Below are 17,824 nucleotides of genomic sequence, written 5' to 3'. Positions count from 1 at the left end.
AGCTCTTAAATAAATGTTTTAAAGTCCATTTAAAACTTATTCACATGTTTCAGGATGATAGGGCACTCTGCTACAGGAGGCACCTTGGCATTCCTGTTCTTCTAGGGGGTAAAACTTCCAAACATTTTCATTTAGTAGTGCATACAGTGGGGTGAGCAAGTATGTGTGTGATCTACTGCTGATTTGTGTTTTGATGGCTGGATACCTTGGCAACTTCTGACAGCAATCTATGAATGAGTTATAGCGATGGACTAGAGGCATTAAGGAGCTACATGGAAGGCTGTGTCCAGATGTTCAAAGGTATATATGAGGAAAATATTCATAGAGATAAAGAAATGAATTCAATACGCATTAGGAGATGAATCCAATAAAAAGCTTAGGCTTAGACTTAAAGCAGGATTGAAGTTAAATCAAAGTAAGTCCAAAGTAATGATTGCAGACCTTCCTTTATCTGGAGACCACAAATGCTGAAAGAACCTATCCTTTTCATGATGTTTATACATCTTCAAAAGTCACAACATTGCCATACTTCTGGTAGTTCATTTCCTGCAGTATGACAAGTCCCTGGTCTAAGTGGATCAGATTTTCAGCTTCACTGGGATAGAGACATCAGGTATTGCTTTACTTCCCAGTGTGGTGGAAGCTCTGAAATAACATCTAATATATTCTGACAGAATCAAGGTCCTCAGATAGAGGGATAAAAAGTGAAGAAAGCATCCTGCACCTGTCCTGCTGAAAGTGTCACAATGAAGTCAAGTAGCAGATTCCTCAAGTGAGAGAAGTCAAAGATATTGGACACATTTCAATCTTCAGTTAAAACAACCATGGCAGAAATTAGAATCTTTAGATTCAGTTAGCTGTTAAAAGCCTCTAATCTAATTTACCACATAGCTCTTTAAAAAAAAATTAATAAACTTCAGAGCAAGGACCAAAGTCCAGGTTCCTGACCAGTTACATAAAAGCTCTATACACAGGATTCAAAGGATTACAGGATTCAAATCCATCTTCAGATATCTTCAGCTTCACCAAACCTAGGCCTTTCATGCAGCAGAATTTAGTTTAATCATTTAACCATTTAGTTTAAGCAATTTGTAATGTCCATTTTTTAGAGAGGACTTCATCTGACACAGTCTAAATCCCTGAGCACTGACATTGCTAAAGAACTTTAAATGTCTTGGACACATGCCTTATTTTAAGCAGAGCTGAACAATTCAGTCAGCATGGAAGTAGAAAAGCCTGGTTATGTTTTTGTATTGAATCTTGGGGATTCTAAGCAATGTGTGTTTTAAGGATCCTTTTGCTCCTTCACATGGAAACATAGATATCCTTGAACCATAGTAGAACCATACATTTGTGTGGTAGTTGTCTGTATGTAATCTGCAAGGTGAAAATTTTGTTTCTCATGCATTTCAACCCAAAATATTTGGTTCATTGTCAAAGGCTCAGCTCAGCTGATTGGAGAGCAAGGAAAGGGGTTAGGGATGATTGGTGGGCCCACGACCATGGATGGAGGAAAGTCAATGAATTGAATCAGTCTCTGGACAGAAAAATGTTGCAGAGAGCTCAGGAGAGACAATATGACCTGAAAAAAAAATGCAAGAGATAAATAAAGAGGATCTATTAATACAGAAATTCATTAAAAATTAGTGGGCTTTTAATATGTGTCACAATGTATTTTAAACAATTCCTAAATATCAGCTATCATTTGGCTAAATTACTTCAGTCTCTACAGAAATTGTGCTTTAAACAGCTGTATTCCTGTATCCAACAGGTTAAACATTAGAGGTTGCCATTTTAACACATACAGTCATTCAGAGTTGGAATTTAGGGTAAATATTTGAGTGTTAGAGTAAGCATATTTCATCTACACACAAGTGGAATACTGTTAGCATTTCTCAGATTTGGATTTGGATTTTATGTTCTATATTTAAAATATTTAATCAGTATATCATACCTTATGATTGCAAAACAGGACTCTAGACTGATCTGTGAACACAGGTGCCCGAACTTTAAAGTATGTATGTGCTTAAAACAACAAAGCAAGTAATTTTATCTTTTTTTTATTTATTATTTGATAGGCTATCTTTTAAAAATCCTCTTACTTTTGTTTCTAGTATGGAAGAAACACCTTTATAACATTGGCAAAATATTGGGTTTTACTTACTTCAGGGAATAAGTGGTGTGCAGTGATTCATAATAAGCTTGCTTACAAGGTAGCAGTAACATATTTCTACTAATACTTTAATTTCTAGTAGATTCTAGTTATTTCTTCAAGCAATGCAATAGAAAGGTGTGATCCTATATGGTAGGGTAATCCTGAGCTCACAAAGGGTTCAACTCTAGTAAAATATAGTGATCAAAAAAAATATAATTGCAAAAGACTTCCTTGCATTATTGCAAGGTATATGAGGCGTAGCTACATTCCATATCATGGGAGGTATGTCCCATGGCTATTATCCAAACTGCACATGTAACAAATAAATTAATTTCCATATTGCAGCATGTCTAATCTGTTGAATTGGCTTAAATATAAATTCAGGGCAGAAGAGAGAGGAGTGAGAAGAATTTCTGCATTCAGATTCATTCTGCTTGGAGGTAGTCAGAACAAGCTACATCATTAATGACCTAAGCACTTGTTGTTGCTAATTGCTTGCTGGTTCTTATCAATCAGTGACTTTTGGCTCAACAGAGGATAGGCTCTGAAACAAGCTACAGCCTTTAAAGGCCTAGTTAATACTGGAAATGAAAAAATAAAGAGGACAGAGTAGGAACTAGATCCATGAAGGAAGGTTAATAAGAAAATGTTCTGAGTCACTTAACTGAATTTTATATGCCCAGTGGTATCTACACCCCTGAACAAAACACCTAAACTCTCTAGTCATTCAACATATAAATGAAAATCAAAACAGACAATGTGTTAAATATGGAACTGCCAAAGTTTTCCAATAAAAACCTCTGATGGCAGAGTTAGGTCTTACATGCATGCCCTGCCAGTGGGATTTAGTTGCTGGATGGCAGGGACATGCTTTTTTCAGGTCAGGTTCCATATTCTGCAGACCTCTCATGCACTGATATACATAAACAGCTGCCTTCAGAAAAAGGACTTTTTGCAGAAACAGAGTTTTGGGACTGGAGAAAGTTTAACTCCTTAAGCCATAGATTGGAGGGATATTTGGATATAAACTTTGTTCCAAGAATAAATCATGCATTTTATGTGAAATTCTATTTAGATAAAGTACAAAACCAATACCAAGACCTTTACATATGTTCGGTGAGGTTTACTTCTTCCTTGGACTACAAATTTACTTTTCCAGGCCTACATCATTGCCTCATGAACCAGGCCTGGGGAATTGTTTTAGCCATGAACTGTGAATTTCTCTCCTAGACGTACAAAGGTGCTTCAATCCCAGCACAGTTGCATTTCAGGCAATCATGCCCTTTTGTGACTCCCAGCAGAGTTTTCTAACACTGGCAGCTCCTCTGAGAGCACTGTCTGCAAAGGAGACCTTAGAACTATAGGGATAATGGCAGGACTCAGAATGTTTTCTGATCTAGGAGGTCTTGATGCTGCTGAGGATTCAGAATTCAGGTAGGTGTCAGGGGAGATTTTTTGACCAAAACTACACATGCCTGAGTGAGGACAGTATTTCTCAAAAACATGGGGAGATTGAAGGGAATAGATAATTTCTGCATTCAGAGTAGGCATGAACTAGGTGAGCTGAGATATCCAACTAGTGTGATATGTATGATTTGGTGGTACATATGTGATATGTGTGCTCATGAGTGTATGGGTGGCTCTAGGAAAGGGGAATGGAAAGGTGACAACTAGATTCCATAGAAGAATGGAAAAGAAATAGTAAACAGAATGTCTAATTGGAAAGTTTCTGAACAGCTTTCTCTAGAGACGTGAAAGTTTAATAAGTTCTGAGTAGGTTGGACAGATAACACAAATACGTTATTAGTTATATAAAGTATAAAAATTGAAATACACACTAACTTCTTTTTGTAACTTATGAACCGCCACTTAATGGAATTATAGTGGGGAATATCTTGCCCTTGACCTTAATATTCAATGATTCAAGACTAGAGCATTGCTCTGAGGACTAGAAAGACAGCCTCCTTCTCAGGATGTTATAATCCTCCAAGGGGGGACAGCCTCAGGCTGGAGCCACAAACCTGCCTCATGGCTGTTTATGCAGGTCAGTCCCCAATGACATGAGCTATGTGTGTGAGGAGAAAACAAGAATATGTGTCAGCCTGTGCTTATTAGTGCAGAAATATAAAACTGTCTGTAAATAGTAAAGCTCCCACAATCCCTGTGTTTTCTGGTATAGTTCAGAGCCATGTAGGAGCTTTGATTTTCTCACAGTATGTATGGCTGCAGGAGGACATTTAGATTCCTAAGGACCACAGGGCATGAGCATGTCTTGAGTATGTGTGATGACAGGGAGATCATAGAGCATACAGGCTCATTTAAGCCACTCTGTAAGCTGTATCTATGTGGAAATTTCTGATCCTATCTACCAGTGATCTTTCTGGGGCTGCCAGCTGCTTGTGCTCCTGGCACTACCTTCTCCAGCGGAGGACAGAAGGCAGCTCCATACTGCAAAACTTCCAGGGTCTCTGAACGGGAAATGAGAACTGCTGAGGAAAAGACAAAAGCTACCTTATTAAGTCCCCTTTGTTAGGGAGGAATCCTTTCTGTTTTTAGGGCAAGCATGGACAATTAGGAGCGGCCTGAATGCTTTAAAGACAAAAAACAATGACTGGCTTGGGGGAAAGTCCTGATTAAGCTCCTCAGAAACTCCTTATTTATTCATACAAGTTATGTGCCTGTCTATCCCTCTGTGCAATGAATGAGCCAAGATCCATGACTGATAGAGGACAAGAGTAGGAGGACTCTTGTGCAGTTTCATACCTCCTTGAATGGTCTAGGCTGTTGAATGGCTTGGGGGAGTTAGGCACACTTAGCAATGCCTACGGGAAGTGTCTCAGCAGCCACAAAGGGTCTTGGCTTGCACCTATGTAAATTCATGTTTTGGGAGACAGAAATCAGGCTTTTATAAGAGCTTTATAAGATTAGGTATGAAAGACAAATACTACTAGATAAACTACTGGTTTATCAAGCAGTTTTATACAATTTTGTGATGTAATTTTAGTGTATAATCCCTCTATATAATGCAGCATTTTTGTAGAATTATGGCAGAATTAGTAATGAAACTTAGATAATAGAGGAAAGAATGGAAGATAAAAATTGGAGGAAAAGAGAGGGAGAAAGCAAGAAAGCAATCAAGCAAGCATGTGCCTGCACTGTTCCATAGTAGACAAGCGATTTATAAATGGGAAAATGATCTTTTTCTAAGTTCAGGTTGAATTTGTGATCACCACATCACTGTTCTTTAAGCCATGCTGCACTCCAGAAAAAGGCACAAACACAGACAAGTCTTTTCATTTTTCTCCTGGTATGTTAGTAACAAAAAAAAAATCATCAGTATTAGAAGGCCAGTTAAATAAAGGCTATGCTCCTGGGGGCAGAGGCAATGCCTCACTTAACCTTGCAGGTGAGGTGGGCAGGCTGCTGCAAATGCAGTGTTTGGATGGTGTGGCCAGGACGTGCTCACAGTCTGCTTTGCTGGGACTCAGCTCCGGGTGTTTCACATACACCCTCTCATGTGGCCATCAGCAACCACTTAAGCTACCTGTGTCCTTGCCTTCAATCTCATGGTGGTGTGCATGGTAAACTGCATGTAGAGCAATTAACTGTGTTATTCATTACATGATATACAATTTGGTATAAAGAAATGTTTAAATAAACTGCTATTATCTTGAAATTATCAAACATTTGATAATTGTTTACAGAGCAATACAGTGTAAGAAACTCAACACTGCAGTCATGACCTTTTAGACTAACTAATCTGAACAGACTTACACCTGTAGCTGTACATCATCCTTTAATGTAGACATATCAAGTGAGAAACAAACATGGTGTTTTTTATAAAGTGTGCTGTCTGATATTTCATAAGGCAATAGCATGACTTGCCATGTGCTTTCCTTTTAATTCTGCAAAAGTCAAGAATTTATACATTCAATAAAAATTGATTTTAAATTAATGACAACTGTTATCTCATTTATTATATTTTTAATAAACCAATGCTGAACTGTGTTCCATTGCGTGGATACAAAGCTACATTTTCTGATATGCACTAGGCATCACAATTTTCACATTTGTTTGTTCCATGAGATATTTAGCCCCAGTCATACTGTTGTGGGTAAGTTTTCTTCACAGTCCACAGGGCTTGAAGCAATGGACAGCTCAGGTGCCCATCAGCTGGAAGTGCAACCCAGAGCCCTGAATAACGTTTCTGTGCTCACTGTGTAATACAATGGAAAATTAGCTGTTCCAGAGTGACATCTCAGAAACCCACTGGATGTGGACTCATTTCCCTTTTGAATAGAAAGGTACTCAGTGAATTTATATGAATTCAGAATTAGGTAGAAGCTGCAGTCCAGTGTACACAGTGTGGCTGATGTCCCAATACTCTGGGGAGTCTTAGCCCTAGAGAGCTTCCTGCTCCAAACTCCAGGTTGGAGATGACTGGGCTGCTCCATCACTCCTCTGCACATCTTCATTTCCTCCTCTGGGGTAATAAAGGGGAAATGGCATCAGTATATGCCAGGCCTCTTGATTAGGGTGACCAGAAGATCATAACCTGGGGCACTCTGGACCCTGCCTTCCATGATTCACTGGATTATGACCTTGGCTTTACATTACTTAGATCTACTTGGTTCTTGTTTTAAGCATTTGAGACCTTAATTATATTTAGATAAACATTATTTGGCCTCAGTGCATGAGAAGAGACAGTATTTTGAAAGAAAATTTAACGGTAATTTAAGTTAAATTAGTAACAAAAATTTTCATCTACCTTTCAATACCTATCTTGTCTCTTTCTTGACCTTATTTGCCTCTTGTCTGGCATTACAGCTATAATTAAGACAACTTCCTTTTCAGATGCCGAGTTGGTGAAAGATGGCTGGGGATACAATTAGAGGAAACCAAGAAGCTTTATTCACATCTTAATCTAAATTATAATGGTATAGAAATTATAAAATACAGTTGCTGATTCCTGAATGGGATGAAGTTGGCATACTCAAAATCTATTCCATGATGATGCCCCACGCCACAATCTACAACCACAGCACCTGCTAAGGGGGATGGAATAGAGGGTGGAGCAGAATGGAGAGACTGTGGCCAGGCTCTGCTGGAATCCTTGCCAGGAGGTAATTTGCAGCTGAGAAGCTGCACAGCACCTGCCAGCCAGGGGAGTTAGGAGATGTCTTGCTGTTGAGCAAACAACGGTGGCAAAATCACTCTCCTCAGATTATACCCTAATTGTAATCCTAACACACACCTGCCTCCCAAAGTTACCCACCTCCAAGGTATGACCACCCCTCACTGGGCATGCACTGTATATGCTTTTTGACTGTATCTTTAAAAGTGAAGCGGGAGAAGTTTACACCCATCAGTAAACAAAGAATTTATTAACAATGTCACTCAAGCTCCACCTAAACACAAAGAAATAGTATAAAAGTTGAGAATAGGGGGAAAATTAGGGAAGGCTCCGTTGCAACTGCTGAGGTCAGTCAATGGGCCTGTCTTCTTCTGTGTAGGGATGGCTATTGACATCCCTGTCTGTGCTAAATAATTTTATTGGAGCTTTTCTGTGTATTGCTTTGAATGCATTTTTGCAGTCAGCTACTATCACTGACAATCCTTGAACCTTGACCTGTCACAATTTTATATTAATAAAGAGTGTTATTCTGTCAGTGTGGGTCCTCCACAGGCACTGGCAGCGGGTTATACTCAAATAAGAGGAAGATCCAGAGGGATCATAAAGTGGAAAGACCTGCTGTGGGGTCTCCCTTTAGCTGTTGGTGTGTTTCCCTGACTGAGTCAGTCAAACCACCCTCTGATCCAGCAGCGCTGCTCAGTCAGAATGCTGACACTGCGTTGGGCAAAAGGGCCTTGCCTTTCCTGACAAATTAAATACTAAGGTTCAAGTAAACCTCCCCAAACCCCCAAACTAAGGGTCCAGGAAATCTCCCTTTTTTGCATGTTACCCATTCTTTAATAACTATGTCCTCCTGTTTGTATTCCACAAGCACTCCCATTCAATTTGACATTATGAAGACTGCATTTGTGTTTTTTTTTTACTTTAACTTAGTACAATGACATATTTATTCAACTATATAGTAGATAGTTTACTTATATACAAATAAAACCATACCATAGTATAAATTACCATTACATTAGTGGTAAACAAATCATGGTTGAAAGTGGACAGCTGCAAAATACACTGGTGCTGGCAGTCAGGCAGGTAGAGCTCTGCTATGGTGAGTCTAGAAGTGAGTACAAAAGCAGAGAATTTAAACTCCTGAGCCTGGAACACCTATGGAATGGTTTGTCTTCTAAAGATACAGTCCTCCAGTTGCTGAAGTTTTCAGGGAAAACCTCTCTAATTATAACATTCAAAATTGCAACTTCCCTTCTAAAACCTACCTTGCTGCGTTCACAATACTCTCCCTCATGCCTGGCATCACAGACAAAGCTGTTTAATAACCACTCTGTAATTGCCCCTCCTGACATGAAGGCTCCTGCAGCTGTGCAGAGATGCAGGTGTGTCAAACCAGTGCATTGCAGACAAGTGGAGGCTTGGTCTGCTCATACTCTGGGTCTGCAGAGGCTGCTCTCCTGATGGGCAGAGGTGCCTCAGCACACTGCCAAGTTTGATCAGTGAGCCCTCCCTGGGATGAATTGCTCTGAACTACTGAGATGGGAAAGCAGTCCTTGGTTTGCACAAAGGATGGTACAATGAGCCCACATCTGCTTGGAGGAAACAAAGACATAAATACATACATAAACTGGGTAATGGTGAAGGTGCTGAAGAGCTGAAGGTGGATGGTCAAAGTCAAGCCAGCCTAATTATTCCACAAACCCGAGTCTGAAATACATAAACTTTAGATAAATTCTTCACATAGATTTTTTCATAAAACCTTTTTCATATATATTGTAAATAAATTTTATAATGTGCATATAATTTTATAATTTCATGTAAATTTTAAAATGTGCATAATTTAAGTTTCATTGTGTCATTTTGCAATGTCACAAATGCAGTTTCAAGAAATTGATGAAAATTTCATAGTGATGCTTACAAATGAGTCACTCAAATTCATAGCAGAAAAATCCTTCCAATAAAAATTTGAGGATTGGACAGCAGTGATGAAAAAAAAATCCTATTTAAAAACCACATGCCTAGGACACAATCTGTGGAGCAGGTTTATGTTACCTGAGAGGGAATGGAAGGTCTAACAAATTGCACTGTAGGAGGTTTTGGTAAGTTTGGCTACAGGTTTTTTAACATGTTACAGTGATAAACCATTTTGTTATACCTCATTAACAGCCTCTACTTGCTATTATTTCTTTTGCTCTGTATTATGAAGAGTGGATATTTTGGGCTGAATATTTTCCCATATCAAAATTCTTATGGCTGCAGCTACATAATCATCTCTTGTAAATGAGTGGAAATTAAAAACACTGAATAAAATGACAGATACAACAAGGATATTTTCTGAGGTGCCTGCCTGCTGCCTAGGTGCAGCAGAAACTTCCACTGAGCTATGATTTCACAGAATCACAGAATAAGCTAAGTTTGGGGACCCATGAGGATCATTGAGTCCAACTCTCAGCTCTGCCCAAGAGTCACACCACATGCCTGTGAGTACTGTCCAAATGCATCTAGAACTCTGACAGGCTTGGTGCTGTGGCCATTGACCTGGGGAATCTGTTGCCCAAACACCCTTTTTCTAATATCCAACCTAAACCTCCCCTGACACAACTTCAGGCCACTCCCTCAGGTCCTGTCACTGGTCACCACAGGGAAGAGATCAGTGCCTGCCCCTCCTCTTCCCCTCATGAGGAAGTTGTATCTGCAATGAGATCTCCCCTCAGTCTCCTCTTTTCGAGGCTGAAAAGACCAAGTGACCTCAGCCACTCCTCAAAAGGAGATTTCCCTCAAGGCCCTTCACCATCTTCATTGCCGTCCTCTGGACACTCTCTCATAGTTTTATATCTTTCTTGTATTGTGGCACCAAATCTGTCCCAGAACTCGAGGTGAGGCTGCCCCAGCTCAGAGCAGAGCAGGACAATCCTCTCCTTTGCCTGGCTGGTGATGCTGTGCCTGATGCACCCCAGGACACAGGAGGCCCTCCTGGCTGCCAAGGCACTGCTGACTCAAATTAAACTGGCCATTGACCAGGACCCCAAGGTCCCTTTCTGTGGTGCTGCTTTCAAGTTTCTCATTAGTCAGTCTGTCCATACATCCAGAGCTGCCCCATCCCAGGTGCAGAATCTGGCACTTTCTGATGTTGAACTTCATACGGTTGGTGATTGCCCTGCTCTCTGTGTTGTCAGGGCCTCTCTGCAGGGCCTCCCTGCCCTTGAAGGAGTCAACAGCTCCTCCCAGCTTTGTGTTGTCTGTGAGTTAGCTCAGTATCCCTTCCTGTACAATGTCCAAGTCCTGTATGAGGATGTTGAAGAGCACAGGGCCAAGGATGGAGCCCTGTGGAACCCCACTAGTGACAGGTCACCAGTCTGATGTCACCCCATTCACTGTAACCCTTTGTGCCTGACTCATGAGCCAGTTGCTCACCCATCACATAAAGTGTTTATCCAGCTGAGTGCTGGACATTTTGTCCAGAAGGATCCTGTGACAGACAGTATCAAATCTGTGCTGAAATCCAAAGGGATTACATAACTGGCTTCCCTTGGTCAGCTGGGTGGGGTTACCTTGTCATGACTTGTCATGTCAGGTTTGATAAGCAGGACTTTCCTCTTGCTGGCTGTAACCAATGACTGCCTTGTCTTTCAGGTGTTTTCAATACCTCTGAAAATAACCCTCTCCATAACTGTACCAAAGTAAGATTGACAGTCAACAGACTACCCCTATAGTCCAAGGTTCTCCTTCATTTCCTTGAAAATCTAGACAATATTTTCAGGGTTCCAGTCAGCTGGGACCTCTCCAGATTCCCTAGTCTGCTCAAAAATCACGAAGAGAGATTTTACAATGACATCAGCAGCTTTATGAGGATTCTTGGATGAATCCCATCATGCCCCATAGATTTATAGGGATCCAGCTGGAGAAGCAGATCCTGCACAGTTTCAGGGTTGACTGAGAGTTGATCATTCTCACAGCCATGGTTCTCCAAATCAGGGCACTGAGACCCCCTTGGTCCATCATCCATGTTGAAGACAGGCAAAAAACATGTTAAACACCTCTGCCTTGTCCATGTCCCTGTTTGTGAGGTGACCATCCTCATCCTGTAATGGGTCAATGTTAATTTTACACCTGGCAAATTGCCATTAATATATTTGAAGAAATTGCTTTTATTGTACTCCACAGTTCTGGGCTCAACTCCAGTTGAGCTTTGGTTATGTGAATTTTCTTCTCCCTACAGTGGCAAACAGTATCACTGTATTTGTCCCATATTACCCGACCTTGCTTCCACTGGGCATACACGTTCTTAATTTGCCTTATTTTCAAGTGAAGAAATCAAGTTCAACAGAGCTGACTTTCTGCCTCACCTGCATGACCTCCAACATTTGGGAATTGCCTGTTTCTCTGCCTTTAGGAAGGGATGTTTAAAAAGTGATCAGCACTGATGGACTTCAACACCTGCAAAAACATTTTTCGAGGGGACCATACTTCGTAATTCCCAGAGCAATCCAAAGTCTGCCCTCATCATGTCCAGTAGCTGGAGTTTTGCTTCTTTTGCTCCTGTCAACAGAGCTTTAAATTAAACGGCTTTGTGGTCACTGTGGCCAAGATAGCTGTGAATCACTGCTTCGCTCAGGAGATACACTCTGTTTACAAGGAGCGGATCAAAGAATTGAGAGGAAAGGAAAAGACAGAACAGAGAAATAGCAGAAAGGAACTGTCTCAGCATAATCCCACAGTACCTGAGTGGATTTCCTAGCAGAAATCTCTCCCTGACTTATAAGGACTACTTAGGCCAGCAATAGCTTTCCCATTCAGCATCTATCCTCCTGCAGAGCCTAGAGGATACAACACAGGTAGGCTGGATTCGGGTGACAAATCCCAAGGCGACTGGGTCTGTCCTTTATTGAGTGCAGACACATCCCCTAGTTATTTAGCTGACAAGCAGGTGGATGAGAAATATTTAGGGTATAAAAGCAGTAAACTGAAGTGGAATTTGGTTCACTGCTTTGCAGCATACATGTAAGCTGTCCATGCTTAGTACCACGTTTTTTTCACAGCTTGAACATGTCTTGGAACACCAAGGTCCAAATATTCAAGTCCAAGAAGGAACACCTATGTTTTTAAAGGTAGGGATAGTGAAATCAATGAAAGATGCTTAAAACACCTCTGAATTAAACTCTTTGAGTTTAATTAAATATATGCAATATTTTTTTCCTTTTGCAAAATACTTTCAGAGCAACTACAATATTGCTTTCATTCTGATAAGTAAGGAGGTTTCAAGGCGGGAGGTTATACTAGGGACAATGTGAAAGTTACAGACCAAATAGGGATAAATTCTCTAAAACTTGCTGACTGTTTCATCTGCAGGAAAGAGGGATTGCAGGCTGCTGGCAGCTGACAGGAGCCAGAGCTCAGGGACGTGCTATGTGACTGTCCCAGGAGCCAAAATATTCTCTGACATCTCTAGCAAAAAATTACCATCATTATTACAATCTCTTGCATAGCAGGGATCATGGAATTTCAAATAAAAGATCCCAGAATAAGAGACAGTGTCTTTTTAAAACAGTCTTACTCTTGATTTAAGGTGAGTGAATGAGAATGCTTTGTATCCTTTGATAGTTTCTTCCAGTGGTTAATTATTCTCATTGTCAAAAATGCATATCTTTGTTCTTTATTTGGATGTCTGCTAATTTCAAACAGGTGTTTTCTTTTGATTGTGCAATTAAAACACTGTAAAGAAATCTACAAGGCACTTCAGACAAACAGAAATTCTAAGAAACTTCTTTATTGTAAATCTTCACAATTGTATAATTATGATAAAACTGTTTTCCACTCTCCCTTTAGCTGGCTTGTAATGATTTTTTCAAAGAATTTGGCACTTTTAAACTATAATTAGGATGTAAAGTTGTAAGACATTTTTATTTGTATAAAAATATAGGTTTTATTTTTAATTGGAAAAAATACTTTAAGGTAGTAGTTTATTACCAGCTTAACTGCTATGAGGCTACATTTTTTCCAATCCTAATGGGACTGCACTATGTGAGATAAACCATTCTGAACCAACCCCAAATATGAAGCTAGTTTCAGAATCGCACTTCTCAATGAATAAAAATGAAAAATTAAGTTGTAACAATTGAGACCCATGTGGTGTTGCTACACTGGATGCAGAGTATATGCCTGATCCACCTCTCCATGGCCCATGATGCCCTTTCCCCTCATTCATGACCTTCCAGCACTTTGGCAGTGTGGGAGTGTGCTCAGCGAGCTCTTGGCAGTGCCACCACTGCCTGCTGGCACACCCCACACAGCCCCTGGCCCCAGCTCCAGGGGAAAGGCAGCAGCAGAACAGGCCCATGCTGAAGGCCCAGAAGGAGGCATGAAGATGAGCCAGGGGTGGCAGTGATGGTGGTGGTGGTTCAGACTAGAGCCTGCACACAGCTGGAGTGGCACAGGCCCCAGTGATGGGAAGCACATCTGGTGGCAGTGGCATGGCATGGGAGGACAGCACTATGGCCTTAGGCTCTGCCTTCCACAGGGGCAGCTGGGGAGATGAGGAAGTTTGGTGTGCTTTTTGATGCCTTTATTATTATGACTTCTCTCACCAAAGCCCACCCTTATGTTCTCAAGTGTATATCCTAGCATATCTCACACTGTGTATTTCCTCTGTTTTTCACATGCAGTATTAGCAAGGAGAGCTTGAAGCATCTGAGAAGACAGCAGAACTCTGAATGTGGCAGAATCTGCACCTTAGGGTTAAAAAGAGTTCTGGACATATACGACATGTGGCTTGGACTAAATGTAGTTTGTACTGCCCACCTCTTTCCTTACTGTTGTACAAGAAGTAGCAGAGAAAAAGCCAGCAGAACAGGAAGCCAAAATCTACTTGTTTAGAAGCATTTCCTTAGTTTCTTAAACTTCTGTGGCAGGTTAGGTCTACTGCAGCACGAGGTCTTCCAGCAAGATGTCAAGATGTGACTTTAAGCTGCCCAGTGGGAAGAAGTGATAGGGCAGCTCACAAGTGAAATGTCAGGAAAGACGCATAACATTTGGCACATTTCTGAATGTGCCTTGTGATTTGGGGTGCTCAACTGAAGCAGAATATGGGCCAGATATCTTAGATGGACACAGGAGCTGCTTTTAGAAATAGTATCTGCAATGTCTCATATGTGCTGAAGTCACATCATAGCCAACGGGGCACCGTGGGTCATGACATAGCACAGAATTTGCACCTGCAGTGTCTGCACAGAAGGATCCACAGATGTGCTGTTCTCACACCTATGTATATCAATAGCTTTTCCAAGATTTAAGATGCTGACTTGTATAAAATGAAAAACAACTAAGTTCATGTAGTGAACAGTAATTGCAAAATTCTTGAGTTATTACAGTTTGCACTGACATGACAGCATAAATTGAAGTTTGCATCACTGTTTTAAAAGCAGTTTGATATTAGATATCACATTTGCTAAGTCCAAAATAAGCTAAATAAGAATGAGATTTACAGATAGTTTTTTTAAATGCTAACTTTTCATTTATTGTTGTTTTTATTTCACAAATTATTGCCCCATGCTGCTGTGCTCAGAAAACTTATTTTATAAAAGTATTATCTTGTTATGGTGAGAGTGAGTCACACTACAGTGAGAAAAACAATGCTATATTTGTCAGTCCAGCACCACTGAAGTAGCTATAGAATAGAGCTGTGTCCTGGGCACTGCATGAATCTTTAACAAGGCTATCAGTACTCCACTTAGATGCTATAGTTATGGTCACATTAGGAATAACAGCTAAACCAGCTAAATGTGGCTTCCAAATCATTATTGCTAATGCTTATGTACTAAATTTGGCAGAAATAACACAAATTGAATTTTAAATGTCCAATACAATCAGGCTGAGTTGTCAGTGAAAAAAAAATGCTTTTGACCTTGTAAAGTGAGCACATAATTTTCTTTTGTGAATTTATTCAAATTCTGAATTTAAAATAGCATATGTGCACCTAAAGCTGCCAACAATAAAAGTAAGAATGTAAGAGGAAAACTAAGAATTGGTGGAATGGTAAATGATGCAGGTTTCTGAGGTCTAATATATTCCTTTCACAATCTCACAACCATTACCTCCAGTTCTTTTTAGTTCACCACACCAAAGAGAGTTAGACAAAGTGAGTAAGTGAATCCTCCATCATTCTCTTCTTTATGTTACAGTGGGAATCAATAAATTCCCATTCAAAGGGACTGAGTTTAACCCACTCATTAATCCTGCTCATAGAGATTCTAAAATATTATTTTCTTTTCTTTGTCATCACCTTTAAGCATGCAAAATGTAGTTTATGGAAAGTGGGAGTTATACCAAAAAGAGGTTGATGGAAGATTAGGTGAGTTTTTATATGCAGAAGATTGAGAGCTCATTGAGCAAGTCTTTATATAATCTGTGGCTGGTTCACTTGTAGCACTTGTAGCTTGGAAATTTTTTTGCTCAGGGACCTGATTTCTCTCTGTGCTCATTTTTCCCCCCAAGAATTTGTGTTGCTTCACAGACAAAAATAAATAGTGAATGTATATAGCATTTAACAACATTTTTTATAAACTTTGAATATAGAAAAAGGACTGCTCAATGCATCAGACCAAATTCAGTAAACCCTTTCAGAGCACTAACATCCTCTAAACATCAAAGAATTGAGCAACTGGGCAACTTTCATAACTTGTAACCTTGTGAAACAGATTGCAATTTATTTATGATTTCCCACCCAGGCTTTCAGTACTGGGACTCACAGCACTAGGTGCTCCAGCTGTTTGAACAGTACTGTACAGATTGGCTATCAGGAAGGTCTGCTTCTGTTTGATTTAGTGTTTATTTTGGCAAAAAAACTCTAGAGTTAATGTTTGGTACTCTAAAACAACCTTAAAACTTGGTTGGGAGTGGACCACTCAAGGTATGTACAAACATACACTGATCTGGGCTGGAATACAGCTCTGGCTTGGAACAGGGTATCTAAATGTGCCTGAGCTAATAACCTACCTTGGAATACAAACTGATTCTACAAACTTAATTTGGTTTGCACCCACCTACTCAGATGTAAAATCCATTGTCACTCATACCATGGTCCACCTGGAATGCCAGAAAAATAAATAATTTGCTAACTGAACTCAACTGACTGCACAGAAAGATACTCCATTATGAAGAGAGGAGGGAAACGTGAAACTGGGACTGTGGGGAAAAGGCAACCTGCCTTTCCAGCAGGAATTCAATCTAAAACCAGCTGACAGCATGCACCCTACAATCTATATAAAGTGAAAGGTTTAGTGCAATGTACCATTATAAAGTAAGCATTTAAAAATAAATGCACAGAAAGTCTTAATGAAAAAGTATTTTAATTTCCTTGAAATTGGTATTTTTAAAACCTTTAGGATTCCAGCTTTCCTGGAGAGAGAATTTACCGGAGTAGCCATAATTTGCATTTTATTTCTGCAGAAAGTTGGTGAATTTGTAGGAAAGTCAAGGCACATACCCTACCAAGTGATAGAGAAGTATGAATAGAGCTTCTTGTCTCAATAATTCATTGCAGTACCAATCCTATTCTGTAATGTTAATGGGATACTGTACAAGACTACAGTGTATAGGAAAACACTCTTAAATACATTCATCTCCTTTCCATCACCTCCACAAGAAGAGAAAGACAATAACAGGATGGATTTTATGTCTATTCAGTTACATTTTGTGCACAAAGATAATACAAATATATTGTTAGCCTTGCTCTTTATTAATTGCCTCACTACCTATTGACTCAAGCCCAGGTGGTATATTTTCAAAAGCATTAATAACCTCTTTGTGTTCTAGCTCAGTCTTCCTCAGTCTTTTAAAGATGATAATTCCTTATTTCAAGTCGATATTACAACCACCCCTACATTTCTTGTAGAGTAAGAGTAAAAAATGTTTATACATGGTAATACAATGAGCTGGTTTAATCCAGTGTGTGTTGAAAGAATGGTTATATACATGCCTGAAAATCAACCCTGAATGGCACATCTGTGGCCTCCCTACCCTGACTTTCTCCATGTGGGATGTGACCTATCAGTGCCCTAAGAGGTACCCATATTCCTTATCCATACAAGAGACCAAGAGAGATTGCAGCCATTGTCCCAGTTGAGACAAAAAAAAAAAAAGAAAAAGAAAAAAAAAAACCCAAAAAAACCAAACCCCTCAAAAAACTCCCCAAAAACCAAACCAAACCAAAACAAAAAAAAAACCAAAAAAACCCGAAAGCAAAGCAAAACAAAACAAAACAAACAAAAAAAAAAACCCAAACCCAAATTGCACCCAGGTTGGAGAACTAGAAAGTGCTACACAGTAATTTGATTTTAGTCAGAAAACTGTGGGGACGGAGAGAGCAAGGAAGAGTCAGTTGTGGTGGTTGGGAGGAAAGGATCTCTCAGATCTCAGGTACCTTGATGGTTTTAACATCCTGAGAGTTATTCTAGGACTACTGTTCTTTGACATGGGTTCTACTTATACTTTAAACTCTTTGCAGACCCACTAATTTTGCAGTCACAAGCTATGGC

The sequence above is a fragment of the Molothrus aeneus genome, chromosome 5, assembly GCF_037042795.1.
Source record: "Molothrus aeneus isolate 106 chromosome 5, BPBGC_Maene_1.0, whole genome shotgun sequence".
Lineage (NCBI taxonomy): Eukaryota > Metazoa > Chordata > Aves > Passeriformes > Icteridae > Molothrus > Molothrus aeneus.
The sequence above is the reverse complement of the archived record's forward strand: the minus strand, read 5'-3'. Positions refer to the sequence as shown.